Genomic DNA, 12,451 nt, shown 5'->3' with positions numbered 1-12,451 from the left:
ATTCTCATATCACGGACAAGCTGGATCATGAAGAAGAGGTAAGTGGGCGGGCAAAAAAGGGTTAGTTCAGTTTGAAATCGACGATTCGTTCCGTTTTTTCAAATAAAAACGGGTAGTTAAGAGCATCAATTTCGCCTTTTATATCTTATAGAAAAGAGAGGAAGTCTAGCGTTGGTCCTAAAAGGAAGATGCTTTGGGGCATTCAGTAACTACCTAGTATCCTCTACTCTCTCCCGCCTTTAAGGACTCACGGTAGGAGAGCGATGAGTCCGTTCCCTCACTCCCACTAAAAGAAAACTCAATGTAAAACCGCTCGGGACCCATCCTCCAATGGGGCCCTTCTCTTAATTGTCGATCCTAGCAGGGAGCTACATTCATATTGAACCAAGGAGGCATTATGGCGGGCGCGTGCGTGTAGGAAGGCCGATGACTATATAAGCTAAAAGACTACGACTACAAGCCAAGCCGGAAGCTACTCGCTTCTATTCTCGTTGGGATTAGATATGGATGGGGAATCTATAGATCATAGTAGCTCTCTAATTAACATACGATATAATTAAACTTCACGGAACGGCCAAAGGAGCTTCGCTCGGTTGGCCTTCCTATGCTGACGAATGCCTCTTTTCTCTTCTCTGAAGTCTACAAAAAACAAGTGGGAGAGGCAGGATTCGAACCTACGTAGAAAAACTTCAACAGATTTACAGTCTGCCGCTTTTGACCACTCGGCCACTCTCCCCTTCTTGGGCTGAGGCCCCCCTTCGTAGCTTCTGGCGAAGCTGCGAGTTCATGAGCAAGTGCCGCATCTCCCTCCCTTCGTCGAGCCTTTCCTTTAATGGTTGGGGGAAGCATTCCCTTATCTAAACTTGGCGGGCATTCTTTCTAGCCTGACTCAAATACAAATAGGTGGTGGGTTTGTTTGGTTTTAACATAGGCTCAAACATTATTTGAAGGGTCCTAGCCACACGGATCTTGCCCCCTTGTCCGGGTCGATGCCATCCTATCTTCTAAGTGACAGACTTAAGCATGAATTTCTAAAGTTGCTGCTCATCAATGTAAAAATGAGACTTTTCTCTCGGCCTCTTTAATGCCTAAAAAAGATCTGTCTTATCTCAAGCATGTGAAAAGCCCTATCCCATCTAGCAGCAGGGTGGAGAGAGAGACTGACCATTAATTCGACTATTCTAGAGCCTATTCTAACTCCACTATACAAGAAGGTCCTACTACTTGTGTGAAATTAGTCGCTTGAGAGCTTCGGGCTAGGTTATGGACGAGAGGCTAGGTATGATTTCCGAGCGATTCAAGGAGAGAGCGATGATAGTGACTTTCTCCTAGCTAAGAAAGGTAATCGATCCCCTTTCCCGGATGGAAAAGTTCGACCGATAGGGAGAGAAGGCGTTGGTGAGGCGACCAGAAGGCAGTTTAGTTTACTGTTAGAAAGCGAGAGTAGCTGTCTTTAGGGTGCTAGTTCCCTTTCTAACAAGCTGACCAGAATAGCGGCCCTCACTTCTAGTCCCACTTATAGCCTGATCGGGACTTCTTTCTCTCTTGCTTGAATGCCAACCAACTTTTCTGACTCTGGTTAGTAGCTCTATACTTTCACTCGGTTGAAATACCTTATCTTGCTGTAAGTGAATTAAGTTACTTTACTTGTCTCGTTAGAGAAAGGCAGCGAAGTAGAAAGCGAAGCTGGAGCCTTAGCTGCCTTGTCAAAGGAAAGCGAAGGTTGAGCCAAGCTACTTGTTAACTCTGGGTCCCATCCGTCCTGCCAAGAACTCGAACCGCTAGCTCCGTTCACTACATTCTCTCCAGAACTCCAGTTTGGCTTGATTACTGGAACTCAAAAGCCCTAGCTTCTCTTACCTTCTAGAACTATAAGGGAATTTCGGTAGTGAGGAACTGTCCCTCATGTTCCCTGCCTAATCTGAAAGACTAGCTCAAGTCAGAACTCATAGCTCAAGCTCAACAGCCTAGCTTCGCTAAAGAACTATGATCTACGACCACCCTCTCTCATCCGAAGCCATCGTAACATAACATATGTATCAACGATTCCAAAAAAGGACAGGAAATTGGATCCATCCCTGGAGGCATAGGCATAGACGAAGAAAGCAGAAGCATAGGGGTAGATGAAAGCAGGAGCAAAGGGGATTGAATGATGGATGAATCTTTTAAACTGCTTGAGAGCTGGAAGATTGGGATATCCCGACTTCCCATTCTTATACCCGCTTTGAAAGGTAAGATATCGACCTTTGTTTCAGTCAGAATGAGTCCCCGGGACCCCGGGACATTGGCTTCCGCCAACAGTGAACTATTAAGGATCGCATCCTGCGTATATTCTACATTATAGCCTGCAACTGATTCAGCTTCCGCTTCTGGGAGATCAAACGGAGCTCGATTAGTTTCTGCTAGACAAGAAATAAAGAACATAACCAATACAGGGAACAAGGGAATATCGGACCATATCTGCTTTTGCGCCATGACAATCTCACTCGAATTACGGGGACCTACACATATTAGTACAATATACCGGGGTCCCCGGCCAGAACCACACGTGCAAGTTTCCCTGCATGTGGCTCGTCCGTGCTTTTCTATTCCGCTTTGCCGCATATTATATTAATATAGTCCCGTTCGGTCCGCCTTTATTCATCTATACCAGCTGCCACGCACGAGCCCATAGAAAGGATTTCAGCACCCCTCTCTAGATAAGAAGCAGAACACACTATCACCTACAGCCCTTTCCTCTGTCGCGGACTTCCACGAAATGAAAATGGGTGGCATCGCCGTATGCTCCACTTTTGTTGCCCTGGTTTATATCCCGGAGTACTCTTATGGCCGATCTGTCACCCAACCTAATTAAACAACCTAAAGGCTTGGTCCCGTCCCGTTTGGAGAATGACCCCTTATGGAACGGCTTAGTCAGTTATTCTTGCAGTTCAGATAAGATTCGGACCGCCACTTCTCTAAAAACATGGTTCTTGCCCCCTCTCTCCTCCCTCCTTTGAGCTCGTCCATTCGTTGGGTGATCCCTTGCTCTCAAGTTCGAGTGTTTGCTCGTCATTTATCCCGGTGAGTGAGATTTCTGTTCATTACAGTCACCTCCGGGCTTCTTCGCATCTGGATAGTACTAGGACCCTTGTGCCCCGGCCCTTGATCAGATAAAGATGCCCGCCCTATGACCCACAACTCAAAATGAGCCTTGCGACGAGACGCGGACATTCCCCATGCTGCGGTTCCCTCCGGTCCGTTCCCGGGTTGGGTTAGGGGAACATCCAAGCGATTTCCTTTGCGGATCCAAACGTGCTCACAAGGCGCACAATAAGAATAAGACCAATAGAGACTTCATAAGGGACCATTTGAGCTGCAGATCGTAATGCTCCTAGAAAGGCATATTTCGAATATAAATGGGTGAAAGTTCCCAACAATCAATGACTTTTTCATTTCCTTATATGAACCGTACGAGCACGTCCTTTGTCCCCCCCACCGCGCTTACGGCTCTATACCCCAACCCAACTTGCTCTGGCCCCGGGTCCTTCCTTTCTATTCCTCGGTAAGTGGACCGTAGGAGCATGGGGGCGATATCTGCTTTTAACTGATAGAATCTCTCTTTTCTCCCTCCTGACCGAAACCGCCAAAAAACAAATAAATAGATAAAGTTTTGATTGCTGGGAGAGTTGCGTCGGAGACATCTTTATCTGAGGAGGAGGCTTCGTCGTCCGGCTCCTCATAAATGATGTTAGGATGGGCCGGACCATCCTCGGAATCCTAAAAAAAAGAGTGGGAACAAAATCACTTTCTTTCAGTGACATATCTAATCAGACTGAATAGGATTTTAAGAGCTGTCACGATCATTCACATCCATTTCAGTAGGCAGGAAGGGCACGGAAGCTACCGTTTCTAGAATGTGAGCAAGCTAGCTTGCTGACTCTCCTAGTGGTTTGGCGGCAAGGAAAGGGGCATTCGGGAAGCGACTAGTTGCTTCTGGCGAAGCTTCTAAAAGGCCGACCACTACATAGAGAGATCCATATACCAGTCATGAGCGATAGCGAAGCCTAGAGAGGCGGAAGCAGTAACTTCTAGGATGAAGCCGAGCCACAAGTGGAGTGACCAAGGAGGCCTACTATACTGATACTGGATTAGTAACCGGTGAAATCCCCCAATCAAAATTCAAGTGAACTATTGAACAGTGTGATTGATCAGACAAGTACCAAGGCTTTCGGTAGACTTCTTTCATTTCCGAATTTGCTTGCAACAAGTCCTAGCATTAGTATGAGTTTGTTGACAGCGTAAGGATGATCCATCTTGATGACGAATTCCACGATAACAAGAACTAGAAATTAATCATTCGATGTCTGCTCGTTCTCCCCTCTTCAATTCCCAATGAACAACAACGATATTGCATGATCAAGGTGATTGTCACGAAAATTGTGAAGATAAATTTGGTGTACAGTTTGTGCAAAGTTATATAAAAAATCATTTTTCTAATTTTAAATTAACTAGTTTTAGTTATATAAAAAAATATTTTTTTTAAGTTTAATTGGTTTTCTTTTTATGATAAAATGTTTGTATATTTTTATTTCTAGTTCTAAAATTTATTTCATTCATTTATCTTTTATTTTCATTTTCTCTTTCTACTCATAACTTATATATATATATATATATATATATATATATATATATATATATATATATATATATATATATATATATATATATATATATATATATTAGCCGTTTACCCCAGCGCTAAGCAGGTACAAATAATTTCTTTCAAAAGTTAGATTCCAGAAACGATTAGTTTTTTAGCGCAAAAAGTTTATTACATCTTCAAAATTATCTACCGGTGCACCATTGATACCGGCAAGAGGATACCACAACAACCTTTTAAAGTTTCTCACTAACCTCTTACACTCAAAATTTAACACATAAGATAAAATAAGACCAAAACTATTATCACCCACCATTAAATATTCTTTCTATCCCACTCTTTGTGAGTTTTAAGAAAAACTAAAAACGGGGACAAATGACAGCACCAACACGGGTGGAGAAAACAACGATTTGGCGGTGGTGGAGACGGTAGTGTGTCGTGGTGTGGTGGAAACAATAGTGTGTGGTGGAGACAGTAGTATAAACAATTTTTTCCTCTAGAAACTTAATATTTTATTATTTTTCATTTTGGTCCTGTCTTTTTGGGACCGGTCCCGAACGAACTTGGGTCGGTCTTTTTTTGATCATGATGTATTTAATGACCGGTGTTTTTTAGATTCAACATAACCATTAGACAAATATTTCATATTTATTTCAATTTTTGTTATTCATAACAATAAAGAATATATTACATACAAATTCAAATAAATATACTTGTATTACAATAACTTTAACAAATCTTCAATTTAAAACATCTGTTTTGCGAAATTTTTATTCTTAACAAATAAATTTTGACATAAATAAAACTTCATGTTTGAATAAATGTCTTGTATAAAATTTTGATATAAATAAAACTTCATGTTTGAATAAATGTCTTGTATCAAATTTTTACATAAATAAAACTTCATGTTTTAATAAATGCCTTGTATGTCACATGGAAGTAAACGTAACTTTTTATTTATTTTTAAATAATTTATATCAGTTTTTTTTTGTTAACCTTTAATATTATAAAGATATACATCTCTCTGTTTTGTACCCATTTCATTTGCTAATAGCACTTAATAAAATTTAAATAATAGATTCATAGAATTAACTTGGTAACTACTTTCTATAAACTACTTTCTATAAAGATAGAACAATGAATTATTAATACAAACATATCACACTTCAAAGTTATGCGCCTGTGATGATACCAAAATAGGTTGGGTAAAAAGAATAAATGTAGTGTTTATTTAGATATTTATACCAATGTTCAACTTATCTAGAAGTTAATACACAATTCTAACCATTCAAAAGTTAGCTCTTATTTATGAGAAAGAGAGAATCTGGCATTCCTTGCTTGAGATAATCAATGTTTGGAACCTAATTGTTACAAAGTTATCTAACATTGGTACAGTTCGAAGCAATAATGAAAATGTAGAAGCGTTAAATGGTGTGTTTTTTTTTCAGTGAATGGTTTGTTTTTCAGTGTACTACCTTTGGCAGCTCCATTCGAAGGATAGTTTCTATCTAGGTATGTAGTCACACAAAGTTGCAGACGTCGAATAGTTTCCTTTTGTGTGTCCCCATATGATCTTTAACATGTTTATAAGATCCATTTTCTTTTGCTTCACTCTTCATACCCCAGGTGAAAATAAAATTACCATCTACCATATTTTGATTCCCTCTTCACATTTATAAGATCTATTCTCTTTGATTTTTAATTACAGCATCACACAAATGACCTTTATACCCTTGGTATTGAACCATCGTAAACTTTTGACTTAAAAAATCAGGCAATATGTAATGACATGTAGAAACTTAGCAAGTATTATTTCATTGACATAAAAAATTAGGATATCTACATTGTTTCACTGTTTTAAATTATTTCAAACAAAAACAATAGCAATGTACATGCATATACATGTTTATTATGATATCCTGCTTTCATTTATTCCTGTAAAACACTATATACCTCGTAAAATATAGTATCATATCCAAATCCAAATCATTTCTCAATGTTTAAAGAGAAAACAAAAAGAAGTGAAATGCTATTATTAATAGGATTTTCAAATTTATACACATCTGATCTCAACTTTTCTTTTACTCATGATACAACACTTTTAATTTCATATTTCCACATCAGACCCACAGTCTTCTACAACTATTTGGAAATGCTTTTGGAGAATCTGATATAGAATAAAACCATTCCAGTAGATTGTAGCTCTTTGAAAGCTAATGTGATGGTGTGAATTTCGAAATCCTCCTACAACAGGTTACCCTGAAAGAAGAAAAAAGAAGACATACCACCAAAAGAACAAATGTTGTACAACAATTATCAAAATCCACTTACAGAGTACCATTATGGAAAATAATAAAAACAAAATTCCCAGTATACTATGGAAAATAATAAAAACAAAATTCCCAGTATACGGGTTTAAAATCAAGATATAAAATCATTCACATACCACAATCTCTCATAAAGGTTAAAAAGAAACACCCTACAAACAAAGTTAAGATAAATAATTTCATTTCAGAAACATAAATGTTTTGATGCTTGTTTCTTTGTTTCCCCATGGGAGATTTTACTCAAATACATTCATATACACAAGAGAAATTTAAAATCAAGATAGAAAATACAAAGTCAACAAAGCACATTCTAAAAAGATAGACATCAATTTTTAATAAATTTGTAATATGCAAATCACCAATGTTCTTCAAGCCTTCTTCTAAGCCTACTTATTTGTTGTTTATTCGGTATTCCTTTTACAATCTCAGCAAACCCATCAAAACCCCTGGAACTAACACCTTGAGAAACCCTAAAAAGTAAAAAAGCATAACCATAACAAACAAATTTAGATTAAATTAATGAAAAATAGAAATAAAACTAAGATTAAGCATTCAAAATAAGGAAAACTTACTTTTATAACTTCCATGGCTTTAATACGAAGCAACTCCAAGTTCGATGATGGGATTCAACTTCAAATGTTGGATAGCGTTTACTTTCAACCAGCTACCATTCTATTGAGATCCCAAAAAAATCAGAAGATTCTACAACAAAAATCATAACAAATATACATTATGGTACAATTTTCTTCAACAATTGACAAATAGACATCTAGCTACCTACAGATACACTCAAATACTGAAAAATCTACACAGCTATACATACAAATGTACAAAAATATTTGTATACAACACAAGAACCTGTCAAACATGTGAAGTCAGTAGTAAGAGCAAAAGAAAAAATGTTACCTGCCATGTTATTTCCCAGTCAACTGGCATGGGCATTGTCTCCAAGCAAGCTCCAATTACTAAAAAAGCCATATAATTAGTAGTTTCAAAAGAAAAATCATATACAGTTAAATATGAACTTGAAGCATAACTTCTTGAAAAGAAAACTTACCTTAATGAACAAAAAACAAAATTAACAACTTGACAATCACCATAACAACAACCTGAAAGTTACTAACCATAAATTATGAAGGTAAACAAATGTAGATGGATATGGTGTAGTTAAGATCACCTGACAAATCCATCTTCTTTATTCCTTTTTATGTTCCAAGTCCAAATCTATCAATGGAGACCAAATGTTCATTAGGATCCAACTGACGAAATACGTCATGAGAAACAAATCCAAGAAACTAAACATATGTTACCATTAGATCAAACCTAAATCAGAGCATAAAAAGACGTTGGTTTTTAGAGAATCGTAACAAATGGCAGTCGTGGTGATGAAATTTAGGTTGTACATAGAAATAGAAGAAGAGTAAGTGGTACGGTTAGGGTTTGTGAGCGAGAGAGACAGAGCTAAGAGACGGCATACCTAATGTTGTGGCTACTATTTTTGGAGGTGGTGACCGGTGCAAATATGTGTTCGTGATGTGTTGGTGTGGTGGTGGTTCGACTGTGACGGTTTGGAAGAGGCAAGTGGTGGAGGGGTGATTAGGGTGGTGTTACGGTTTAGCAGAGGCGGTAAGGTGGATGGTTGGAAGAGTTTCTCATGGTGGTGGTGCGATTTAGCATAGGCGGAATCTTGAGAAGAGGGAGAGGGGTTTACCATGAACGGGCTTTGGAGGAAGAGCATGGGAAGCAGGTATAGAGAGAGGAAATGACTTATAAACTGTATCTCCTGTTGACTAATTCAATCGGCTGAACGGACGTTACCATATATGTAGTCATGGTTGTGATTGGTGAAGAATGCGAAGCCTGTGACGAGTGTCCCAGATCAAAACAAAAAACTTAAAATCACGATGGTGCAATGGTTTTCGAGAGAGATATAGAGGGAGGAAGAGGTGTGATCATGGTGTGTGTTTATAGTGGTGGAAACGATGCCTTAGGGTTTCAAATGTGACAACCCAAAATTTCCACCCAGTTCCGTCTAACACTTTTTTTAAAGTCAAACTCATTGCTGTTATCTTTTAGCCCAATTAGAAGTTTATTTGAACATTTTGAGACTTGTATACTTAAGAAATAAGTGTCGGGGTTAATCGGCTGAAGTTTTAGCTCAAAGAAATGACCTTAAACACTCATGCAAGGAGTTCACGGCCAACACATGGGATTTTACGACCGTAAACTCCATGTGGGCCGTAAACTCTTGTCCATTGTTTTGAAAACCGGACCGGACCGGCCGGTTCAACCGGTTTAACCGGGAACCGGTAAGTCTACCGGTTCTCTTAAGTCTGAAAACCGCTTGTAAACAAACCGGTAACGAACCAGCGGTTCAACCAAAAACCGGAAAAAACCAGACTCGTCAAACCGGACAAAACCGGAAACCCAATAAAATATTATAAATTTTATACTAAAAAGAAGTTAAAGACCCTCGCTGTAATATGGGAGATCCGTTCCTTGGTCTTTAAAAACCCACTCACTCCATTCGTTTTATACACCTTTCCAAAGCCTCCATTTTAGTTTTTTGGGCGATGTGGGATAGACTTGAACAGTGACTTTGAGGATTCTTTTCTACATTCAATAAAATATTTTTTTTTTCTTTTGGCATTACCTTTTTTACAAGAGTTTAAGGAGTAAGTTTATAAATGATTTTAAGGAGTAAGCTTATAAATTATTTGAAGTTGAAATCGGAATGTGTCGTTTCATTATAAATGTTCAAAAATCATGATATATATATATATATATATATATATATATATATATATATATATATATATATATATATATCGTCCGGTTCATCCGGTTTTTAGGACCGGTTCGACCGGTCAAACCAGTTGAACCATCGAACCGGTAAGACGAGCGGTTCAATGTCCGGTCCGGTTTTCAAAACATTGCTCTTGCCTATATGATGAAAAGGTGGCCATTTGCTCATTCCTTCCTTCCATTTGGCCCAAATCCTCTCAAGTATCATCCCGATCTTCGTCCCCGATCTTCAAAACTCGTAAGCTTGTTGTCTTAACTAGGTGATATCTTGCATGAACTAGTAATCTTACATGATTTCACCTGTGAAATCATTCCATTTTGTAGATCTTCAAGTTTCACCAAGAACACACACTCGTGTTCTTGGCCAATATCGACCATTTGAGCTCGTAGATTGTAAGTACTCTTGATCCAACTCATTGTACACTATGTTTATCATATTTAGAGCTTAGAAAACATTAGAAATCATGGGATTTAAGGAGTTTACGGCCAAGGCATGTTCTTGGGCCGTAAACCCCTTTTAAGGGTATAAATAACACCCTAACACCTTAGTAAGCTTTGGTTAGCAACATAGAACCTTACCCCATTGACCTAAGGACCAAGATTCACGAAATGGTACTCCTTACCATGAGTTTACAGCCGTAAACTCATGGGGGAGTGGTCCTAGGGCCGTGAACACCAAACAAGGTCATTTTAGGACCTTAAACCCACCCAAACTCTTGTTTAAAGCTTTGGAGCACTTAACCACTTAAGCCCTTAGAGTTGTAAGCCCCTTTTGGTGACCAATGGAGAGTTTACGGCCAGGAGTAAACTCCCCTGGGCCTTAAACTCCAATAAAGATGGTCATTGGACCATAAACTCCCGTATGAGGCCTTGCACACCTTGGTTACAACCCGATAGCCTCCTAGCACTTGACCAAAGTGTTTTCCTTGCAATAAGATGTTCATACATGTTTGATTAGTGTTATAATCACTAATTTTTTATATACATATGTCTTCATATGTAATTAGGATCATTATGTGTGTCTAAGTCTTAACTTGACATCAAGCACTTGTCCGACACTTCCTTCCGATCCACTCACTGTAGGTGAGTTCATACCCCTTGAATTAACCTTTTAAATGTTTTTAAATGTTTATAAATGCTTTATGGGGGGGGGGTGGGAAATACTAGTTGAATCATGTTTAGTTATTATATCAATCACACGTGATTAATAATTAACATGCAAATGGCTTTACTTTACGTTAACCGTTTTACCAATAAGATTTCTTCAAATGTTTATCTTAAACGTTTTTAAGTGCTTACAACACTTAATTAAACTATTTATTAAACACTGTATGTTTCATTTCAAACCCTGTTACATTTGTGGTTCAAACAAAGGTTCCTTTATACTTAAACTGTTTTTATCAAACAAATACTTTCAAACCGTTTTATAAACTGACATCAAGTCGACCTTTTCTTAGGTATTAATCTTTTTCAAAGGTTTTACAAAACTCCTTATATGCTTTTATATGGTCAGTTGCATGCCTGCATATGTATAGTTATATAAATAATGTTTAAAGGACTTAGGAAGGCTAACCCACTTTATTTCCTTTTCCACGTTGAGATGTGGTCTGGTAAGGTATCGAGTATCCGTCCGAAGGTCGTTTAACTATCAGTTATATATATCATGTATACATATAGAGACATAAATTTTTACTCAATCAGTTCAGTACCTTTGGGTAGCAAAGGCATTACTTCATGTTATACACGTACATGGTTAGTAACTATTATAGGTATAGTTAGAAGATACCACTTACCATTCCAAGTACAAGGAATCACACCAGATTCAGTTCATTCATGAGTCTATACTAGTACATTACATGATACATGAGTACGTTTACATAGATACACTTACATGAGTGCGTTTACATAGATACTCTTACATGAGTACGTTTACATAGATACGCTTACATGAGTGCGTTTACATAGATACGCTTACATGAGTACGTTTACATAGATACGCTTACATGAGTGCGTTTACATAGATACATTTACATGAATACATTTACATGAGTACGTTTACATGAATACGTTTACATGAATACTTTTACATGGATACTTTTACATAGATAATATATGACAAGTTACTATTACATATTATATGAATAGATTCTGTTATATACTTCTCCTTCTTATCTTTATTTTGTGATGCAATCACATAATCGATGAGATAGATTGGACTTTATATCCTAGTACCAGAGGATACTTTGTGGGACTAACCATTCCTATCACCGCTGTTAGCTACAGAGGTAAATGCATATCTACGAATGTCTTAGGTTGATACCATTAGAGGTATACTTTAGGGGACTAACTATTCCTACACCCAGCTGTTAGCAACAGAGGCAAATGTACATCTACGGATGTCTTAAGTTAACATTGTTAGTTATCCTAGTACAAAAGGATAATACTTAAGTTATTATGTTATTTTCTTCCTTTACTTTGTGACACATTCACATGAACGACGAGGTAGGATATATTTGATATACATAACTATTTTCCTTATTACCTTTATATTGTGACTCTTACACATAAACGATGAGGTATACTATAGTTTTATACTAATAGTTAAACAGGGAAAAACCCTCACATTTACAGAGATACTTACTTTCAAAACAGAAGGGTCTTGGTAGAAGACTACTTT

At 37.7% G+C, this 12,451-nt stretch overlaps 1 long non-coding RNA gene and 1 other non-coding gene across 7 annotated transcripts; both read right to left on the bottom strand.

Annotated features, from left to right (window-relative positions):
- Positions 1–653: 653 nt before the first annotated feature.
- Positions 654–736, bottom strand: TRNAY-GUA (transfer RNA tyrosine (anticodon GUA)). The gene has a single exon. It is a non-coding gene; the product is annotated as a tRNA-Tyr (tRNA).
- A 6,397-nt stretch (positions 737–7,133) lies between these two features.
- On the bottom strand, positions 7,134–8,980 carry LOC145098646 (uncharacterized). 6 transcript variants are annotated; one of them, XR_013704569.1, is made up of 6 exons: positions 8,280–8,980; positions 8,147–8,193; positions 8,027–8,078; positions 7,876–7,934; positions 7,542–7,671; positions 7,134–7,439 (listed from the first exon to the last, which is right to left on the bottom strand). It is a non-coding gene; the product is annotated as an uncharacterized LOC145098646 (long non-coding RNA). The 6 variants fall into 6 exon arrangements; XR_013704571.1 differs by having other exon boundaries at positions 8,293–8,980; XR_013704573.1 differs by having other exon boundaries at positions 8,447–8,979.
- Positions 8,981–12,451: the final 3,471 nt, after the last annotated feature.

The sequence above is a fragment of the Lactuca serriola genome, chromosome 1 (genome assembly GCF_051521515.1).
Source record: "Lactuca serriola cultivar US96UC23 chromosome 1, Lser_US96UC23_V15, whole genome shotgun sequence".
Lineage (NCBI taxonomy): Eukaryota > Viridiplantae > Streptophyta > Magnoliopsida > Asterales > Asteraceae > Lactuca > Lactuca serriola.
The sequence above is the reverse complement of the archived record's forward strand: the minus strand, read 5'-3'. Positions and strand labels throughout refer to the sequence as shown.